Here is a 19,153-nt window from a genome sequence, read left to right as displayed (position 1 = left end):
AAAAGACTGATACAAACCACACACTCCCAAATATGCAGGTAGTTTTAAACACAAACAAATTTCAATTATTTATCTCATAATATTTTTTTTTTCAATCAAGACAGGTTAAATTCTAGGAGGATATTTTGAAATGGAGCTTAGTTTTTGTTGGAATTATAATTAAGAATTCCTATAAATATCTAAGCAGCATTAACCATAGATACCTAAAGGAAAAAGAAAGGTATTCGTTAATTTGGGTGCTCACTGAGCTCTGGAAAATTAGATTACCTTTGATAATGTAACTGGAAAAAAAACTGCGTTCGAGTCCAGGATTAAAACAGATAATTGTGCCACATGTCCTTGAATTCATATTATTTTAAACAGCCATTCATAATAACCATCTAAACACACACATAAACACACCCACATGCACATGCTACAGTGGGAGTGCAGTGCTAAACACCATCTTAATTAATGAGAGCATTGTCTGTGTTTGTCACCCTCCTGTTTGTTGACTACTCCAAATGGAAAACACTCCATTAAGGCCCTTGTGCCGAGTTACCAATTAACATCTTGCAATGACTGTAAACTTCGAGTTGGTTCCTCTGCTTGCACACACACACACACACACACACACACACACACACACACACACATACACACACACACACACACACACACACACACACTCATACACCTACTGTAATTTATTAGCATTAGTTGTGATTAATAATGAACGTCCTTTATTGGTAAATCTGCAGCTCCAACGGCAGGCTGACACAACAAAGGGGCCTGTGTGCACGTGACAGGATTTATCTGGGGAGCTGCTTGGGGATTTTAACATGTTTCTCACAGGCCTGACAAATGGCCTATTAATTATCTAATGTTGTCTGACAACAGGCGCTTGATAAAGATGTATGTTTAGACTGGGTGGGTAGAGGGGACCGGTACCGCAAAGGCAAAGAGAGGGGTCTGCAGGAGTAATAGAGAGAAATCAAGGGAATATTTATTTGGATAACACAAGAAAAACATAGTTTGTCAGAGTCTGGCGAGATTACTGAAAGCATGTGATCCCAGATCAATTCTTTTTTACTTGATATAGTTGTGTCAAAAGATAAATTACGACAGCATAATAATCAATATGAAAGATTAACAGACCACATCTATTCTTAATGAAATGCTAATGAATGAAGTCTTGATGAACAAAGAGATAGATGTCCAATACACATGCAGATTAAGTCCTAACACCACAATCAATATCGCCAACAAGGTAGTCTTCACATAAACCAAAAAACTTCATACCATTAAGACTCCACCAACACGGAGCAAATGGTCATCTCTCCTCCTTTAATTTGCGGAGTTTATCTTCAGCCAGCATGTTGACAGGTGCTCCTAAGTGGGGTTGCCAGCTGCCAAAGGATTTTTATGACTGTTTTAGCCCCGCATTTGGTCTAATGAGATAGGATCCCAGTCGGATGCTTACTCAGGCCTGTCACATGCAAAGCAAACAGAATAATAAGCCAGCACTCGCATTGTTTCCGAAAGCCATACATCAGCTGCGAAAGGAAAGCACTCAGGATTATATGCTCACCCCCCAGATGTTGTAGATGAAAAGAGAGACTGGGTGAAATGGAGAGAAGGAGGATAGATGGGGAACAAGGAGTACAGTGAACAGGAGTAAGAGTAAAGTATTACAGTGCCTTAAAAGAGTTTTAATACTCTTTCAACTTATTCATTTGTCATGCTACATTCATAACTTTTACATAACTTTACATAACTTTTTATGTGAATGACCAACCAAAATGTAGCACATTATTTTGAAGCTGAAGGAAAACAATCCATGGTTTTCAAATTTTATTTACAAAATAAAATCTGATAAGTGTGATGTGTATTTGTATTTAACTCCTTTTACCCCCCAAATGAAATCCAGAACAATAGTGAACAAACAGCATCATGAAGACCAAGGAACACACCAGACTTCAGGAACAAGGGGTGGATGGATGGATGGGCAGACAATCCATCATCTGAAAATGGAAAACTGCTTGTCCTGCGATGGACGGTGACCTGTCCAGGGTGTACCCCACCTCCCGCCCGTAGACTGGAGATAGGCACCAGTTTCCCCCGTAACCCACTATGGAAGAAGTGGTAGAAAATGACTGACTGACACAATTGCAAACCTACCAGGACAAGACTGTTCACCTATACTGACAGTATGGGGAAAGAATGCAGTCATTTATGAAAGAAAGCCTTAAGAAGTATCTTTTAAAGTTTGCAACAAATCATGCTGGGGCCAAAGCAAAATTGTGAAAAGGGTGCTCTGGTCAACGGAGGTAAAACTTTTACTTTATGGCTAAAATGAAAAAGACAACATGTGGTAGAAAACTAACACAGTACATGACCCCGAGCATACCATCCCCATAGCAAAACATGGTGGCAATGTCATGCCTTAAGAATACTTTCAATAGGAAGATGAATGTATATAAATATAGGGCAATCCTGGAAGAAAATTTGATGCATGGACTTTATCTTTCCAGCAAGAACTCTATCTTAAACATACAGCTAGACCTACAATGGAATAGTTCAGATCCAGCATTTTTTAAATGTCAAAACGGCCCAGTCAAAGGCTGCACCTAAATTCAATCAAGAATTTGTGGCAATAATAGAAAATGTATATTCCAATCTGAATAAACTTTCAAAAAATAATGGGGAAAAAAGATGTTCTGCAAAGCACTTAAAGACTCAGTGGGGCTTCATAGAAAGGAAACCACATTTTTCAGATATTTGTTAACAATCAAAGTATCATTTTCTTCCACTTGACCATTATGCACTTTGAGTTAGCCTTTGCATAAAATCCCATTGAAATTTGTTTGTTCCGTGACAAAATGTGGATAAAGTTCAAGCTGGATGAATACTTTTACAAAGCACTGCACATGTATATAATATTCTAGGAAATCATTTGCCCTAAGTAATCTTAAGGTAGTGTTAACATTATTTTAGCTGAGAACTGGGAGACAAAAAAAAGAAGTCTAAAATATAGATGTTTTTAAACATCTTTACCTCATCTGTGAGATGCAGAGAATATGTGTTGATAAAAGTCATCCATCCTTCTAACTTTGTCCAGCTCTCTGATTCATTTCACACCCATCCATACCCCATCCAAAATATGTGTCAAAGATTTGATTTGTCTTCCTATCAGTGACATAAGTAATATCACAAAGTACAAAATGAAAACAATATTAGTTTTCAGACAATATCTGAAAAATTATATTATATATATGACCGAAAGAACGACTTCCCGGACACAAGCGGCTGAAATAAGCTTCCTCCGCAGGGTGGCCTGGCACTCCCTTAGAGATAGGGTGAGGAGCTTGGCCATTCGGAAGGAGCGCGGTGTAGAGCCGCTGCTTCTCCGCATCAAGAGAAGTCAGTTGAGGTGGCTCGGGCATATGTATCGGATGCCACCTGGATGCCTTCCTCGGGAGGTGTTCTGGGCACATCCCACCTGGAAGAGGCCCAGGACACGGCCCAGGACATGCTGGAGGGACTACGTCTCTCGGCTGGGCTGGAAACACCTTGGGCTCTCCCCGGAGGAGCTGGAAGAGGTGTCCCTCCAATGGGACAGGGAAGTCTGGGGGTCCCAACTGAGTCTGCTGCACCTGCGGCCCGGTTCCAGATGAAGCGGAAGATGAGTACAAGTACAAGTACAGACAATATGATCTCCAAAATGGTGACAGAATAGAATTTAGCAATAACAAAAACCAGTTCATAAACTGAAATATACATGTAATAAAAATAAACACACGTAGAGCTATTTCCCCTGCATCTGTTTTTTCATCCTCTCATGTCATGGCTAACTGCCACTGGTTCCTAATATAATTATCGCTCACTTTTGTGTGCACATTTGAGAAATTGATTCCTTTGATGAAATGTGATTGAGATAGGACCAGGCAGAGCAGAGAGAGAGACATATATCCAGAGCAGTTGCCGCGAGCTGCTCCAGTCCTGCAGGAAGGCCCCCTGGGTACCAAATCGCTAGCTCAGCCCAGTGCAGCCCAGCTTGGGCCAGTCGTTAAAAGAAATGATAGCATATGTGCTTTGTTTGAGTTTGATGTCTTCGTAATGCATAACACAATTAAATTGATTTGACAATTTCCATTATACTTGATCAAATATTTATATAGGCCCGAGGATAGTAGTTCTTATCAAACTGAGCAGATCTGCAATGCAGCTGGAGCAGCACTCTAAAACTGAGGGGGCCAATTTGCCAGTCAAAATGTGCAAATGCACACAAATACAGGCTAACAACTTGACGTTTGTGTAGTAGAAAACACAGCGCCTTGCATAAGTATTTACTTCAACAAAAGAGTTCAGACGGGGAGGTACTCCTTCCAGCAGAAGGACTCTGCATACAACCAAAGATATAGTGGTATTCTTTAGATCAAAGCATATTACAGTTGAAAATCTCTGTAAATCCTTGCAAGTAAGGAGATGCTCAACATAAATAATCAGGATCTTTTGACAGAAAATCTTAATATATCAGGGATTCAATAAACTTGGCATTGAGTGCTGATGTCCTTTTACAGGAAACTTTCCAATCACAGTCATTCCTTGGTAGGACAGGTTTCCAGGTACTTCATAAATTGAACCCTGTGAAGCCAACATCAACACTCTCTTCAGATATTGCACAAATTTACTAATATTATCAGCCCTGTAGCTGAACTTGCCTGGTGTTGCATAGGATTCACAGAGGGATCGTCAACTTCATGCAAGCAGTACCATCTCCGTGGATCCAACTAGGCATTTCAACCGTTTGAATATTTTTTTCTGTATTCCAGCTCTCTGAATCTGCTTTACCAGGGAACTCAGAAATTCCAATAAATAAATCAATTTAAGCAATCCATGCGCTCATGCTCAGAGCTGAGTCTCCTTCACCCCTGTTTCCTCCCAACTCTTTTTCTTTCCTTCACTTTGGATCTCTCCCCTCTTTCTCCCTTTCCTCACCTGTCTCCCATCTCTCTGCCCACCCTTCTACAAACCTCTCAGTGTTCACGGCTACCCAACATCCATCATAGCCCAGAAATTTAAGGAGCCAAATTGGCCTCATCTGTCTCAATGCTGGATGCAGATGGAGTTTCTTCTGCTGAGGGAGGTGTAGTTAGTCACCCCTGCCGCCCCTACCCGCAACGCACCGCCTTAAAGCCAAACGAGTATGTGCCAATGCTTTAGAGCTGTGCTATAAGGCTAGCTGCGGGAATAAAGAGGGAACATCGGTGAAGTGACCACAATACTGACCACGCACGTTCTCTGCCTCATTCGGTTTTCCTTCAATCACATATCTTCTTTATTTTCTGCTGGCACCTAGCCTTTATTGTGGCTCACTGGCTTTCTGTTGCCCACTCTCTCACTCCTGCTTATTCCCACTCCCAGTACACATTCATGAACACATTGACAAAAACACACAAGCACTGGTGACCGTTACACAGTGCACAGTACAGTCTGAAGCAGCTTGGCTGGCCCTGGCTCGTTAATAAAGGCCCTAAATAGGCAGCATGCATAAAACATGAAGCGCCGCATGCTGCTGTAATGAACTGCTGCTCCATAATTGCATCTCAGAGCCGTAAAATGAAGACAAAATATTTGAAGAGGGATTCTGTCACCTCTCTGCAGACGCAACACTAATCACAGGCATTCCCTGGGGCCCCGGGGGGTCTCCTCCTGACAGAGAGCAGGGGGCTAAATGCCTGGGGCAGTGACACTGGCAACACCCTCCAACTGATGGGACATAATTGAATAATTGCTGATTAGAAAAATAGGAAGAGAATCGTATAATAGTGTCCAGGGTGTTATCTAAAATGATCCCACCGGGAAGGACACTACACCAGAAACGACTCTCCAAAAACATATATCTGGTGTGTCTGGGAGGAAATGATCGATAATTTAAATGACTGTTTATGAGTATGGAATCTTTATTAAAAGGGAGTGTAAAGAGTTGTTGCCCATTAAGGAGAGCAAGTGGGTAAAAATGTTTGACTTCATTTACATTGTGAAAGAAAAATGGACCCACCTGTCTGATTCTTCAGGTCAAAATGTCATATACTCTAGATTCAACTTTTCAGACTCTGAATGGATGGATGGATGGATACAACCTTTAGATAATGGGATGGCTAATACAGTCTGAAAATACAATTTATTTTTCTATTTTTCAGTGCAGGCCTGAATAACTAAAATCAAATTCCATATTCATCCACACTTTACCAAACTGCATAGGAATCCTATATACATCAGCCTAACATAATATGCAACAAAGAGCTTCGTATAAACACACACACTACAAAGATGCAACTCACAGACATGGTGACAAGCTCTGAGACAGGCAGCTCTACGGATGAGAGATTGGAGTCTCACCCAGGGTTGTCACCCAGACAGTTAGAGAGTTTGGGTAGTGACAGCGTAGCCGCAGTGACATAATGAAGGTGCTGTGGCTGTCACGGGGTCAGCAGTGATCACTGTGCCCGGCTGCCGAAAAGGTTACGGACGTATGTAATGAATCCCTCCAATGACAAATGGCCCTCAACTCAGGGCTGAGGCATCTGACAAACTCAAGCTCATCACTTGTGCTCGCTCACGAGGACACACATTCAGAACACAAACAGAAGAAATTGAATGAGGAACTACAAGAAATCTCAGGATGTGTGTAGGACTCTGTTTAAAAGTATTTATTTATTTTCAAACACATTAAGCCTTCTCTTGAAATGCATAAAAACTGTCCTCAATTTATTGTGGAACAGTCATAGGTCAAAATCACTAGGGGCAGTGTCTGACATGCACAAAGGGTCACATAAATTCAGAAAACCCTCTCTGCAAAAATTTGAAAACATGAGAATACACAGACACACACACACATACACACACACACACACATACACACACACACACACACACTTTTGTTTTGCTATATGTAGTGAGGACCATGTGTTGACTCCCATTGACTTCCATTGATTTTCAGTCCTTTTCAACCCTTTCTATGCCCTAGCCCTGACAATAACCCTAAACCTAACCATTACCAGTGCATGCCTAACCCTAACCTTAACCTAAACTCAATTCACACTTTAGTCCTAAACCTAACCGTTAGCAAAATAGGTTGTGAGGACCAGCAAAATGTCCTCACTTTGGTACAAACGGTCCTCAATCTGATGGTGAAATCGGGAAAATGGTTCTCACTGTGATGCCAAGACAGGAACACACACACACACACATGCACACACGCATGCACACACACACACACACACATATATATATATATATCTATATATATATATATAGATATATATATAGATATATATATATATAGATATATATATCTATATATATATAGGCTGATGTAGTGTCACTCAGCCAGGCCTGATGCATAGTTGAAACCATGACTCTTTTTTAAATGTGACATGCTGACCACCTACTACCAACCTGACATCGTCTATCCAAATTTTTGGATATAAATTGACTTTGTCTGAGGCTTGTTTTTTCCTTTCTCAGGGTTCGGTGCCTTGAGCACCACCGCAGTGGCGTGCCAGGTCCACCTTAACTTTGTTACAGGACTTGTTACATGCAATAATGTTTGCGGCCGCAGAGACTTTCCAAACCTTGGTGCGACATGTGGAATAGACCCAAGCATGGAAAGGTCCCGGAGAGGATGTTTGTTTAATGATTGTTGGAAGGTTAACATTCAGCCTGCCACCCCGAGCAACAAAATCCCCCTCAGAGCACTGAAACTGTGTACATTATTTGTTATGCATGTCAATTTTCCTCCATTTAGGAGGTGATTTAACAGGACAATACAGCGGGACTGCAGCCTTGTATGGGGACTGTTGTCTTCCTGTGTAAAACACTATGCAGCCATGCATGGCTGTCTGAATGTTAACATTATGTGGCATTGTTAAAACTAACAGGGCAATCAGCTTGACTGCACAAGAAAAATATTTTTTTTTAACATCAAATATTGATACAAAGTGATTTTATTGTTTTTCTTTTTTAATATTGCACTGTCCCTCATTATTTTTGGTACTATTTGAAAATATGCAAATTAATGCTGCAACAAGAAAATAAAAGTATAAAGATAATGTAACAATGTGCAGTACAATTATTAAATGGAATGAAAAACTTCATTTTGTCAGGAAATTATACTGTGTGTGTGTGTTTGAAGAGCATAGCAGGTGGGATATAAATGCAGGGTGACAGCTGCCAAACGACAAGCGAGATTAAGGTGGGAATGCAGAAGGGCAATCCGCAACACAGAGGAACATGACAGTAACAGCAGCTCCGATTAGACTGAGGTCCTGTAGACGCACGCCCAGTATGTTTGGCATGTCATTGGGACAGATGAAATGGATCACAGAAATCCACTGTTTCTTATTCCTAATGCTAACAAACAGAGACTGTAAGCAAAGCCACATGCTCCTCCTTAATGACTGACATTTTGTTTGAGAACTGTCTGTAATGACCTGGTTTGAATTTAAATAATCAGTGTTTATTTCACAACGAGCTGCCAATATTCTCCAATGCAAAATTCCAAAGCTTTTGAGTGACTCAAGTCTGTTGACTTCATGCATTTTTTTGTCCTCTTTTTCTTTTTAGGGGTTTCCTGTTTAATTCATATTTGATGCAGCTTGACCAGGGAATTAATGACAGATTGCCTGAATATGTACATGTAATGCTTTCAGCATTAAGTAAATCAGCATACAGTACATGAATGAATTAATTTAATACTGCATAAGTGGAAGGTCTAAAAGCTTGGAGCACAAATTCACCAAAAATGCAATTGGAGACTAAAACCTCTGCATTTTTTAGATTCTAATTTAATCTTAGACACAGTCTTAGGAGATCTGTGAAAGTAAACCATTTTATTTTAGGTTTAGGTTGTTAGGTTTCCCTAGAGGTAACTGAACTCCGAATACCTGTTTTATGTGTACCCGTCTTTCAAAATAGTGTTATAAGCTTTGAATATTATGTTGCTGATGTTGTTGAGGAGTTTGTGTTTTCCTCTTACAATGTTTGTGTTTTTTCATCCTACAGAGGTGCTTACAAACACTGTGAAAAAGGACTGTATTAGCTACTGCGGCTCCCTGTCTGTCTGTATCAGGTGACCTGCTCTCCTGCGCTAAGATATCTCTAGCTGACCTCAGATAAGCTGCATACAGTAAAGCTGATAGACATTTTACATTTAAAGCAATTCACTTCAAGCTTTATGTTGTTGAAGCTGATAAACAACTTACACTGTAATTTGTGTCAGCACACTAATAACTAAAAACTTTTATTTAAACCTAAACATATCTTCCTGTAGGTGAGTTACAATTACCCAAATTATTTATATTTGCTTAATGGTAGAACAGTGTGATAGAAAAGAAATATTCCTTTCTTCAAAGTAAAAAGTTCCCCTACACAATATATGCCTTTTTGAAATTTTTTAATCTATGAATATATTTTAAGGCAAAAACTCTAGCGCTGCTTCCTTGTGTGACATAATGGAAAGATAAAAAAATATTAGGCAATATATTAGAAAGCGAACTGTGGAACTCCCGAGGTCTAGTTCATCCTTGGGTGTGGTTTCTTGATACCTGAAAGTTCTCTTTAGAAACAATAATACGCAAGTATAGGCTACCCTACAGAAACTACGACTGGACGGCATATCTGTAGCTGTCAAGAACAATAGATACAGGGTGTGATGGATGTCTCAGTGGGTAGAGCAGGTGCACCATGCGCAGTGGCTATGGTCCTTGACGTGGCTGTCCTAGGTTAGATTCCCTCAGTCTTTAGAACTTATCAAATTGAATGTGTTGTTTGACAAAATACATAGATTTCAATGGTGTACTCAACTGAAGCTGTATAGCAAAATGTCAAATCCTGAATAACTTGGATTGGTCCCAAGGACAAAAAAAGAATACTGATTCCAACATCAATAATGAGAATAAAACACTATAGCGTTCAGGGAAGAAACTTTTTTCTAGGAGTCATAGTGACATCATATGTAAACAAATAAAAACTCTGAAAAACCTAAAGATAAACTTCTTTTGAATTAACTGACACAATGAAAGTCTTAAGCATCCCCCAAAGACATTAATGTGCAGCTGTAAATTAATAACCACCAACTGTATTTACTCATGCAGTCAAAAATCAATCACGGCCTACTTTTTTTTATACAGATAGACGAAGTGAAACAATGCAAACTCTGAACAAACAATGCCACAACCATGTACACAGATGGAGATCAATTGTAATTAAAAGTGAACAAGTGTTATGCTTTGTACACTCAAAGAGTGCATTGGTCATTAAAAACGTTTTTATCAGTTATCAGTGTTAAACAAAGTCCACGGCTTCTGTCTCCTTTGGGATAGCACTCACACTTGCATTGCAAATTTCTTTTGCATTCCAAAGGCAGCCAAATTAAGTATCAAACAATTTAATGTTGTGTGTCACTCTCCAAAACAATCTGTATTAGAGGCACTTAATTAAACTTTCAAATTGAAATGTACTAATCAGTTGGCGGCAGAGTAGGCGCCGGCTTTTTCTACATGAAACGCCACGGCTGGGCAGCCCGGTCCGTTGCCTGCTCATTAACATGAAGGTGTGATTTGCATTTCCTGATGGACTGTTTCGGTTTTTAATATCCTTCTTTCCGCTCTTGCATCAATCACGGAGGAGGTAGGCCACCATGGGCCACGATTAACCCTCCGAATTTGCCACAAAACAAATATTACAAGAGTTCACTAATTTGGAGATCAAAAAGCCACTTGTCCATTATATAATTGAAATGAAGGTGGAGTGTTGCACTTCTGAAGAGCTGTATAATTACCAGCTGTTAATTGCACACTTGTGGTGTCTCACTTTTAATTAAAAAGAGCGACTCGTGGCTGGACGATAAGCAACGGTGGAGAGGCTGCAGTCTAATCAACAAAGCGCGAGGAATTTGTTTCTGCTGCAGCAAGCAGCAAGGCTGGAGAAATCTTCAAATAACCCGCGGAGATTAAAACATGTCCATTAGGAACAGTCAGGTTTTATTTGGGGTGGCAGGAGCGAGAAATATTTGAAGTGTTCCCACTGCACAGAACAGCACGGCTGGGAGTGTGGGTCTAATCAGTCTGCTGCTGGCAGCGAGCACCCAACTGGAGTATTTGGTGAAGGAGTAAAGGAACCCAGTGAGCATATTTTTTTTGTTTAAAAATACATTTGAACAATGTCTAAACAGATGCCTAGGCTAGACCTAAAATGTACTTGATCCAAAAGTGAAAGTCTACAGATTAAGATTTTTAGACATCTGTTGGAATCCTAAATGTAGACCTGATTTAATCAGGATTAAAATGCATAAAACAAATACAGAATCAGCCGGGCTCGTTTACCTGTACACTAGTAGAGATTTTTCTCACATGGCTGAGAGTATGCAAATAATAGGCAAATCTAGGACCTTTTATGTAAACCAGTTATGATTTTGGTTGTCATTGCAAGAGAATTAATGACTTTTTATTTGTAAATACAAATAAACTCCATTTCTCAATTGCCTTGAAGACCTCCTGTGTTACAAGGAAAGCTTTCTTTCAAAGGCACAGAGGTACTTCTACTGAGCAGTGGAAGTCTATAGTAGTGGAGTAATATAGAGTATAGTAGTTGTGGTTCTGTCCAGAAAGCAGCCGATTTAATGACATCTTAGATAAAAATGCCTATTTTCGCTAAGCAAATAAAAATAAATACTTTCTTTTTTTCCCACACATTGGTGTTAAACAATAGATGTGATTTCAGCATGAAGTTATTTAGACTTGACTCAGTGTTATGTTTATATGTTGCCCTGATATTGACTAATACATTTTGTATAGGTTTAAGATTTAGCAAAACTACTTGGTCTAAAAGTGGTCTAAGCTTAGATTTAGCAATAAAATGTGTAAGGTCCATAAGGTTTGGGTTTTAGGTTATGCTTTTTGCCATTTTTGATTTACAGGGTTTTTTGTTGTCCTTACAGTTCTAAATCTAAGCGTAGGCCGCTTTCAGACAAAATATATAGGTCTAATTCAATATAAAGTTATCTCTAAATGAGGTCTACTTGTAGCATCAATATGAAAATCGGGTCTATGGCTCAGTTTGAAGGAGAGGGGAGATGAAGGAAGAAATAAAGGTAACAGGGAACACTCTTTTTATGCTTTGCTCACTTTCTCTTTTCCTGTTTGAGCTTGGGCTAAACATCTTTTTCTTGAGGGGTTTGAGTGTTTGCCAACAAACTTTCTAAACTACGTGTCATGCTTTTCACATTGTGTGTTTTTGCTTCACACATTAGTCACTGAAAGACAGCCTGGCAATCCAATCCGAGCATGCGCTATCTCTCCAGGATATGTCGGTGCCCTCAGACAATACACAAACAACCTCAGCTCCCTCGGACAACAGTTCCACCTATCGCGTGACCTGTTGAACCACAAAACAAAAAGCAGCTTCTGCACTTGATAGTCCCAAAAGTGTGGCTATAACTCACACAGTGTTTATATTAAAGAGACAGTTACCTTGGTCAGCGACTCTGGGTTGCTGCCAGGGCTACAAAGGCTTTTGAAGCCCTGGGCGAAAATATAATAGTTTGTGGCTACATGATTGTGATAACCCCAGTCAACCTTTGTCCGACCTCTTCGGTCACTTGCTGATAAAATTGTCTAGCAGGAAGTGTCCTTCACTTCGCTTCCTCCTTCTCATGCTCAATCAACACCTGTCACCTCGCTGATCAGCTTTCAGATTTAAATATGTTACCTCTCAAGCGGTTTCTGCTCATCTGAAAGAGATAAACAAACCTCTACTGATGATTCAAAGTCCATCCAGTTCAGGATTAAAAATGTAAAATGCACATCTAAGAAGTAAAAACAAAATCACTAGGGGCTTCCCAGACCCCCTGAGTGCTGCTACACTTTTAGATAAAGGGCTGCGAGTTTATCTAAGGAAACAGTCGCTGGGGCGAGGATGGTCTGGCCTCACTGACAGATTAGTCCAGCCCAGGCCCACTTCCTGCCCGCTGAGGACACTAATTAGAAGGAAGGACTGACACCACAATACAAGCTGACAGTTTGAGTGCACTTAGAACAGGCTTTGCACAATTCACAGCTGTATTAGTACAGCAGCCACGGCGAGCCATAAATTTTATCACATTAGCCCCGTGCTTATCTGATGTGACAAAGTCAACCTGGATGTTGTTTAGACAGAACAGTAGAGGGGCGGTTCTGTGGCGTTGATTTATCAGTGGAAGTACATGGGGTGTTTTATTAGAAATTTTATCAACATCGCCCTATGCTCCCTGTTTCTCGCTTTCACTCTCCGCCCCGCCACACCCCTACTCGATCGACTCTCTCCTCTCAAACTAGAGAAGACAAAAGTCATTGTGAAGCACGACCAGTTCCCAATGTTAATGACATCCTGTTTGCAAACATGTTGTACGGTGCTACCAAGGTCATGGTCACTTACACCTCGCACTCCATCTGTCCCAGTCCAATATCTTCTCCTTCTATTCAAATGACCTTTGACCTAATGAAGCTTACAATGTGGGTACCCCTGGGAAAATATCAACAGACAAAAAAGATTCTTTCTAGGCTGCTGCATGTACAAACTGGAAAAAGGAGCAAGCCCCAAATACAATGTAAGAATAAGTGTGAAAAATGCTTCTGCATTCACAAATCCCCACTATCACTGCAATTATTCAAATCCCAAAGTCACCAAATAGAGGAAAAAAATGTGCCATTACTTAAAGGTCAAATTTACAATTCAGTTACGAATGTGTGTGAGAAACAGGCTGAGCTGTTTAACAGCACCAGCATGAACTGAGCTATTGTTTTATTTTACTGGTTGTTATTGGATTGTTTCACACTAGCTTCGAGACTTTTGTTTCAGCAACTTTCTGTGTTGTGTGACGAGTGTTTGACTGAGTATGAAACAGAGAACTAAAAAAGAGGTGGAAATAGAAGGGGCATATGAGAAAATGTTGTATTGCTCTTTGGCTCCCTTGACTTGGGTTTGTTCCTATGCAGTCCACCATTGGACCATTGCTGCTAAACAATAGAGATACAGAATGACTGGAATCAGTCGATTTTACGATTACCTGGCCCTGATAAGAGATCAGTCTTCCAAAAACCAAAAATATTTTCTTCTGATCTGTGATACACAATACCAAAACGGGTTGTGTTTATGGCAACACACTGCATTGTGGAAGTTGTAACTGTAAGGAAAATATTCCATTCACTGTTTTCAGCATCAGTGAGGTTTTTTCAGTAGAAACTATTTTCTACAGTGTCACGTCAGCTGTTTACTTGGGCTGCTGGTTTAAAACTTCAGCAAATAAGTGGGAGCTTTATATATAAATAATGAATAAATCAGAGATTTTTTTCCTCATACATATTAAGATAGAAACCACTGTTACATATTTTGAAATGATCTAAAAATGATTTAAGATTTCGTAATATGGCACAACTAAAAGTTTTTAGGATTGCAAAAAATCAATTTTGATTGTAATCTGTCTGTTTTTACATTTGTATGAATTGTGCAACAAACGCCTAAAAGCCATATTTCACTTTGTATACATGCCTTCCTATCCTTCAATATGTGCAGTTGCAGATTCTGACTGTGGAAGTAGAAAAGAGGGCATTTTTCTGGCGCTTCACATGACTGTGCCAACCGGCTGAGCAGCGTGTCAGCAATGGGTCGAGTACCACAATGCGCCTGTCAGTTTGTGGGACATCCCAAAGGAGAAGAGGCAAGAGGCAGCCCCCGCCAACCTTGCCCATCCATCATCGTGACACCGCGAGCTGCAGTCATGGGAAACCCACCGCTGGCCAGTCACTTTGGACCAGAGCTAGGTGGTGTGGGGGGAGGGTTGGGTTAGATGGAAGGAGCACTCGCCATCCATTAAAAACACATTGTTTTGTTTATTATAACTAGTTAATGAGGTTGAAGTGAAGCCCCGCTTTGTTTTTCAAACACTTCCAGAGGGGATTTGTAGGCAAAAGGCCCCATTGCCAGGTCTGGGCAGAATGATTCATAAGGGCCTGGGTTCTTTATAATGGATGGTCTATAGATTTTATGAGAGAGGAGTTGGCCATGTTAGGAGCGAGATCCTCAGATCTTGTAAAATTGATAGTTTTTAGTGTTTTTCTCCATATGCTGAGCTCAGTTTAAACTTCTTTGACATTTTCCCATCCGTTCTGCATTTTTACTGGAAAATGCACTTATGGTATGGATAAAACTAGAGGCTTTGTTTTATACTCCACAGCCAAAATGAGCTGTTTACACTCTTTTAAATCCAAGGACAGTGTACTGTTTTTTAAATAAAAAAAAGGCAACGGCTGGTCTGAAAGCAAAAGGATTGAGAAGAACTGAATCTGAACAGCATCAGTGGTTTGTGGAGTCAGAGGCCCCCCTGTCTCCATGTCTGGTGGAGATAGGCAAAAGTGCCCACTCCCTGTCCAGCCTCAGCGGGGATCTATGCCGCCTGCAGACATGTCTACTTTAATTGTTGGTATTAAATCACTTGCACTTTAGCTCAAGATACTATCTGTCAGGGCGTTAAGATCTCTTAAGTAGCGAGTGTGCGCTGCTGAAACGAGAAACACCCCTTAAAGTCACACGTTCACTGGAACTCTCACGCATCCATACGGTGAGGCACGAGCACACACACACATATATGTTGGTTAGTCAGATAAAACAAACATGCTCGGACGCAAACACAATGGGCTCCTGTGTTCGACTGATTGTCGATGAAACGGACAAACAGGGAACGGGACTCCACTCCACCCTTACTGCGGGCCAACCGTCCGTCACCAAGTACACCGCTACCACCAGCTTACAACGCCGGCTGTTTACTTTAGGAAGGCGGCTCCAAGCCAATTAAAATACACTTAGAGCTGTGTCAGACTTGTGTTTGCAGAGATAATATGTGTCCAGGAGTCCAGTCAATGTGCTGTGTGCGAGCAGGCAGGAGGGGAGCACTCTGTCTCTTTTGCTGTTACAGATTGGAGTGTGCCATGTCAGAGCAGGCAATATACTTATGTACGACTGAAAGATGATGCAGAAAAACATACTTGCCTGTTAGGAAGGACATTGACGTTGCTTTAAAAATAGTTACCTGATAAAACTGGAACTAGCTATTTATCTAGTTTTATTCACATTTTATTTGCAGGCATGTTTTCACAAACTTGAACAATTGGGGTTACTGTTAGGTAAAAAAATGTGTATAGAAGTAAATGAAACACACACACATACAGTCACACGCAGAAGCTTGGGGAACAGGGTGCTGATATGAGGGGTGGTGAGTGGCAAGCAGAGACGGGAGCTCCATGTCTGTTCAGTGTGTTTTAAGAGTGTTTAAATGAGTGAAAAGTCTGTTATAGCTTCCAGATGGGGGCTGGTTTGATCCGGATCATTCTGACAGGACCTGGACTTTGATGTGCTGCTGCCTATTACTAACATTACTCGAAGATGGGCGTATTTCTCCCTAATCACTTCCAACTTCAACTTCTCCCGGGTCCTGTGTGCATGGCCTGCACCAGATCTACAGCAGTGTTTTTCTGTACATTTGAATTGAAAGTAAGTGAGCTTCTGTGAGTGTATTTGTTGCACCATAAGCATGGACCTATATGTCTATCACTAGGAGTGTATGAAAAGGCACTACAGTTTAGTTAAAGTTTATGTGTAGTACTTTTTGGGGACTGTATTTGATTATGTCCAGAACAAAATTTAAAGAAAAAAGTTTCATAAATATGTTACAAGTAAATATGCCAAAACAAGCAATTCCAATGATTTTTTGGTATCAGGGCCACATCAATTGGGCATTCATAAAAACTGCAATATATGGACTAGTCAAACCTGGATTAGTATATTCATCACTAATGCAATATTCTCTAAGTTTCTTTGTAAGTGCTACTCTTAGAAACAAAAAGCAAAAGAAAAGAACAGAGGAGAGACTACAACGGCTTCATTTGTGTTGATCCCCCGGCGGCTGGGGGGGGGGTCCCTTATAAAAACATCCATCTTGTCAGGCGGGTTAAATATAGTCCAGACAGACAGAGGGGAATTATTCCTCCAGTCCCCTCTCCACCCACACTCTCCAGTAAACCCAGTGGAAGTCATTTCTCAGTGACCAAAAAAAAAAAAAAAAACAGCACAACTCTACTCCTCACTAATCACTCTGTGACCCCCAGACCACCCTTCCACTACCCCTTGCAAGTGCTTCTCCTCATCTCCCGTTTTCTCTTGAGAGGGATGAAAAGTGCCGGAGTGAATCAGGCCAAAGTTCTGCTCTTTATCTTCCAAAGACAGGGGAATGCCAAGAGGCTGGCACTTAGGAATCCACCGTTTTGTCTGCTTCTTGGGTAGAGCTGGGCTGGGTTCACTTGAAGTGGTGCAGGCAAGTATTCAGAGCGAGTCTGGAGGGTCCTTCATTGGACAATGGTGCAGCCTTTGGACAATGTGAGTCATTGATGAGGGATCTGTGGAGAAAGGCAGGTGTCTGAGGTGAAGAGCTGTCTCTCAGGTTTGACCCAGTCCTCGCCAGCAGCTCCTTCTGTCTTCTCATTCCCATTCTGTCCTCACAAAGGATTTCGGTTCTTTAAAGGTACGTAGAAAATGTCCACACACATAACTTTTTGAACATGAAATTGGTGCATTCATGTTAGAAAGCGAGACAGGAAAAGGCCTGTGACCCCTAGTAATGTTCCTGGCAATTGCACTCTATGGTACTTTGTTGCTGGAAAAACAAAAACCTCTAAATAAATCCTGTCAAACCGTACTGTCCCATTTGCCGGCAGATAAGATGGAGAAAACAAGCCCATATGTTTCATAAACACAAACACCAGGAATCACAAATCACTGGTCACAGTCACCCACAACCATAAATTAGGCTCCAAAACTTTTTTTAGCAATGAAGCTAGAGAAGCAGAAGACTTTGAAATGACCCTCTCTTTAAAATCTCATCACATCTGTCACTGTGGTCACTGTGAAACAACGCAGAGACAGCATTGACTTGAGCTGGAGGGGGAAAAAACAAACAGACAAGAGGAAAAGAGTTGACCACTAAATGCCAACTGGAGTTGGGACACTAGTTTTGAACTGGAATGAATAAATTAACAAGCTTCAAGAGCAACGGTTTAGGTTTTCTCATTTTCTACTTGAATCTGATTAGAGCTCCTGATTTTTCACATTAACATATTTATTCTGTACACATTGGTCTTGTATTCTTTGTATTATATTTTTTCATGTCCAAATGCATGGTTAAACTGAACAACTGTAAGAACACATCTACCTCTGGTGTAGATCAATTAATTTGATTTTGATTCTAGTTTTTATTTACTCAACGAGGATGTAAATTCTATTCTACCATGTCTTCATTTCTTTTTCCACTTTCATTCATGTTTTTGCATTTTTTGAAAAATGCTGCCAGCACACTGTGCTCATCATTCACATTTGGCAGCAATCTTTGGTCAGTTCCATTCAAACTCTACAGGTTGACAAAGCATGTGCTTTAATGGTAAAAAAATACAACAGCTTGGGCACCATGTTGTAAACGGCAGGAAGAAAGATTACTCCGAAGAACACGACTACAATTAGCATTAAAATAAGTCAAAGTGATAAAAAAACATAAGGAATATCTATCCCTAAAGTGACATAGAGGTCCCATGGAAAATATGGTTAAGATTGGAAGAAGTATGGAAGACAAAGGCGCAAGAGAAAAGAACACCGGAGCAGCGAAGGTACAGAGCCCTGGGGTGGAGCACTCAGAGCCACAGAATGAGGACCGGGATTCAGCCATTCTTCACGAGCTACGGGGATTACGGAAAGAACACGCTGTAGGAGAAAACAAGAGAGCATTGACGAGGCTAGAAATGAACAGGAAGGAGCTCATGGACAGAACATCGTCCTTGGAGCAGAGAGTAGCTCAGATGGAGGAGAGAGTGGGAAATACTGAAGACGGGATGGCGCGGATGGAACGGGGTGTGACATTTTTATTCAGACTACCAAACTTGCAGAGAAATGTAATGACTTGGAGTTGAGGATGAGGCGCAAAAATATACAAATTCATGGCATCCCAGAAGGGATGGAAAAAAATGACACCATTAGCTTCATAACGCAATTTATTAAATCCAAGATCCAATTCACAGAGGGGATGGTCTTG

The 19,153-nt window shown here is 40.7% G+C and overlaps 1 protein-coding gene and 1 long non-coding RNA gene across 13 annotated transcripts in view; one reads left to right on the top strand and one right to left on the bottom strand.

Annotated features, from left to right (window-relative positions):
* LOC124883770 overlaps positions 1-8,139 on the top strand; it is a 33,945-nt gene extending 25,806 nt beyond the window's left edge. Inside the window, exon 2 of the long non-coding RNA XR_007042310.1 lies at positions 7,513-8,139. This is a non-coding gene — a long non-coding RNA (uncharacterized LOC124883770). The remainder of the gene's footprint in view (positions 1-7,512) is intronic.
* The window catches only part of mecom (MDS1 and EVI1 complex locus), a 190,739-nt gene that overhangs the window by 130,977 nt on the left and 40,609 nt on the right, over positions 1-19,153 (bottom strand). The window lies entirely within an intron of this gene.

The sequence above is a fragment of the Girardinichthys multiradiatus genome, chromosome 18 (assembly GCF_021462225.1).
Source record: "Girardinichthys multiradiatus isolate DD_20200921_A chromosome 18, DD_fGirMul_XY1, whole genome shotgun sequence".
Taxonomy (NCBI): domain Eukaryota; kingdom Metazoa; phylum Chordata; class Actinopteri; order Cyprinodontiformes; family Goodeidae; genus Girardinichthys; species Girardinichthys multiradiatus.
Note: the sequence above shows the minus strand (reverse complement) of the source record. Positions and strands in the feature narration are given on the sequence as shown.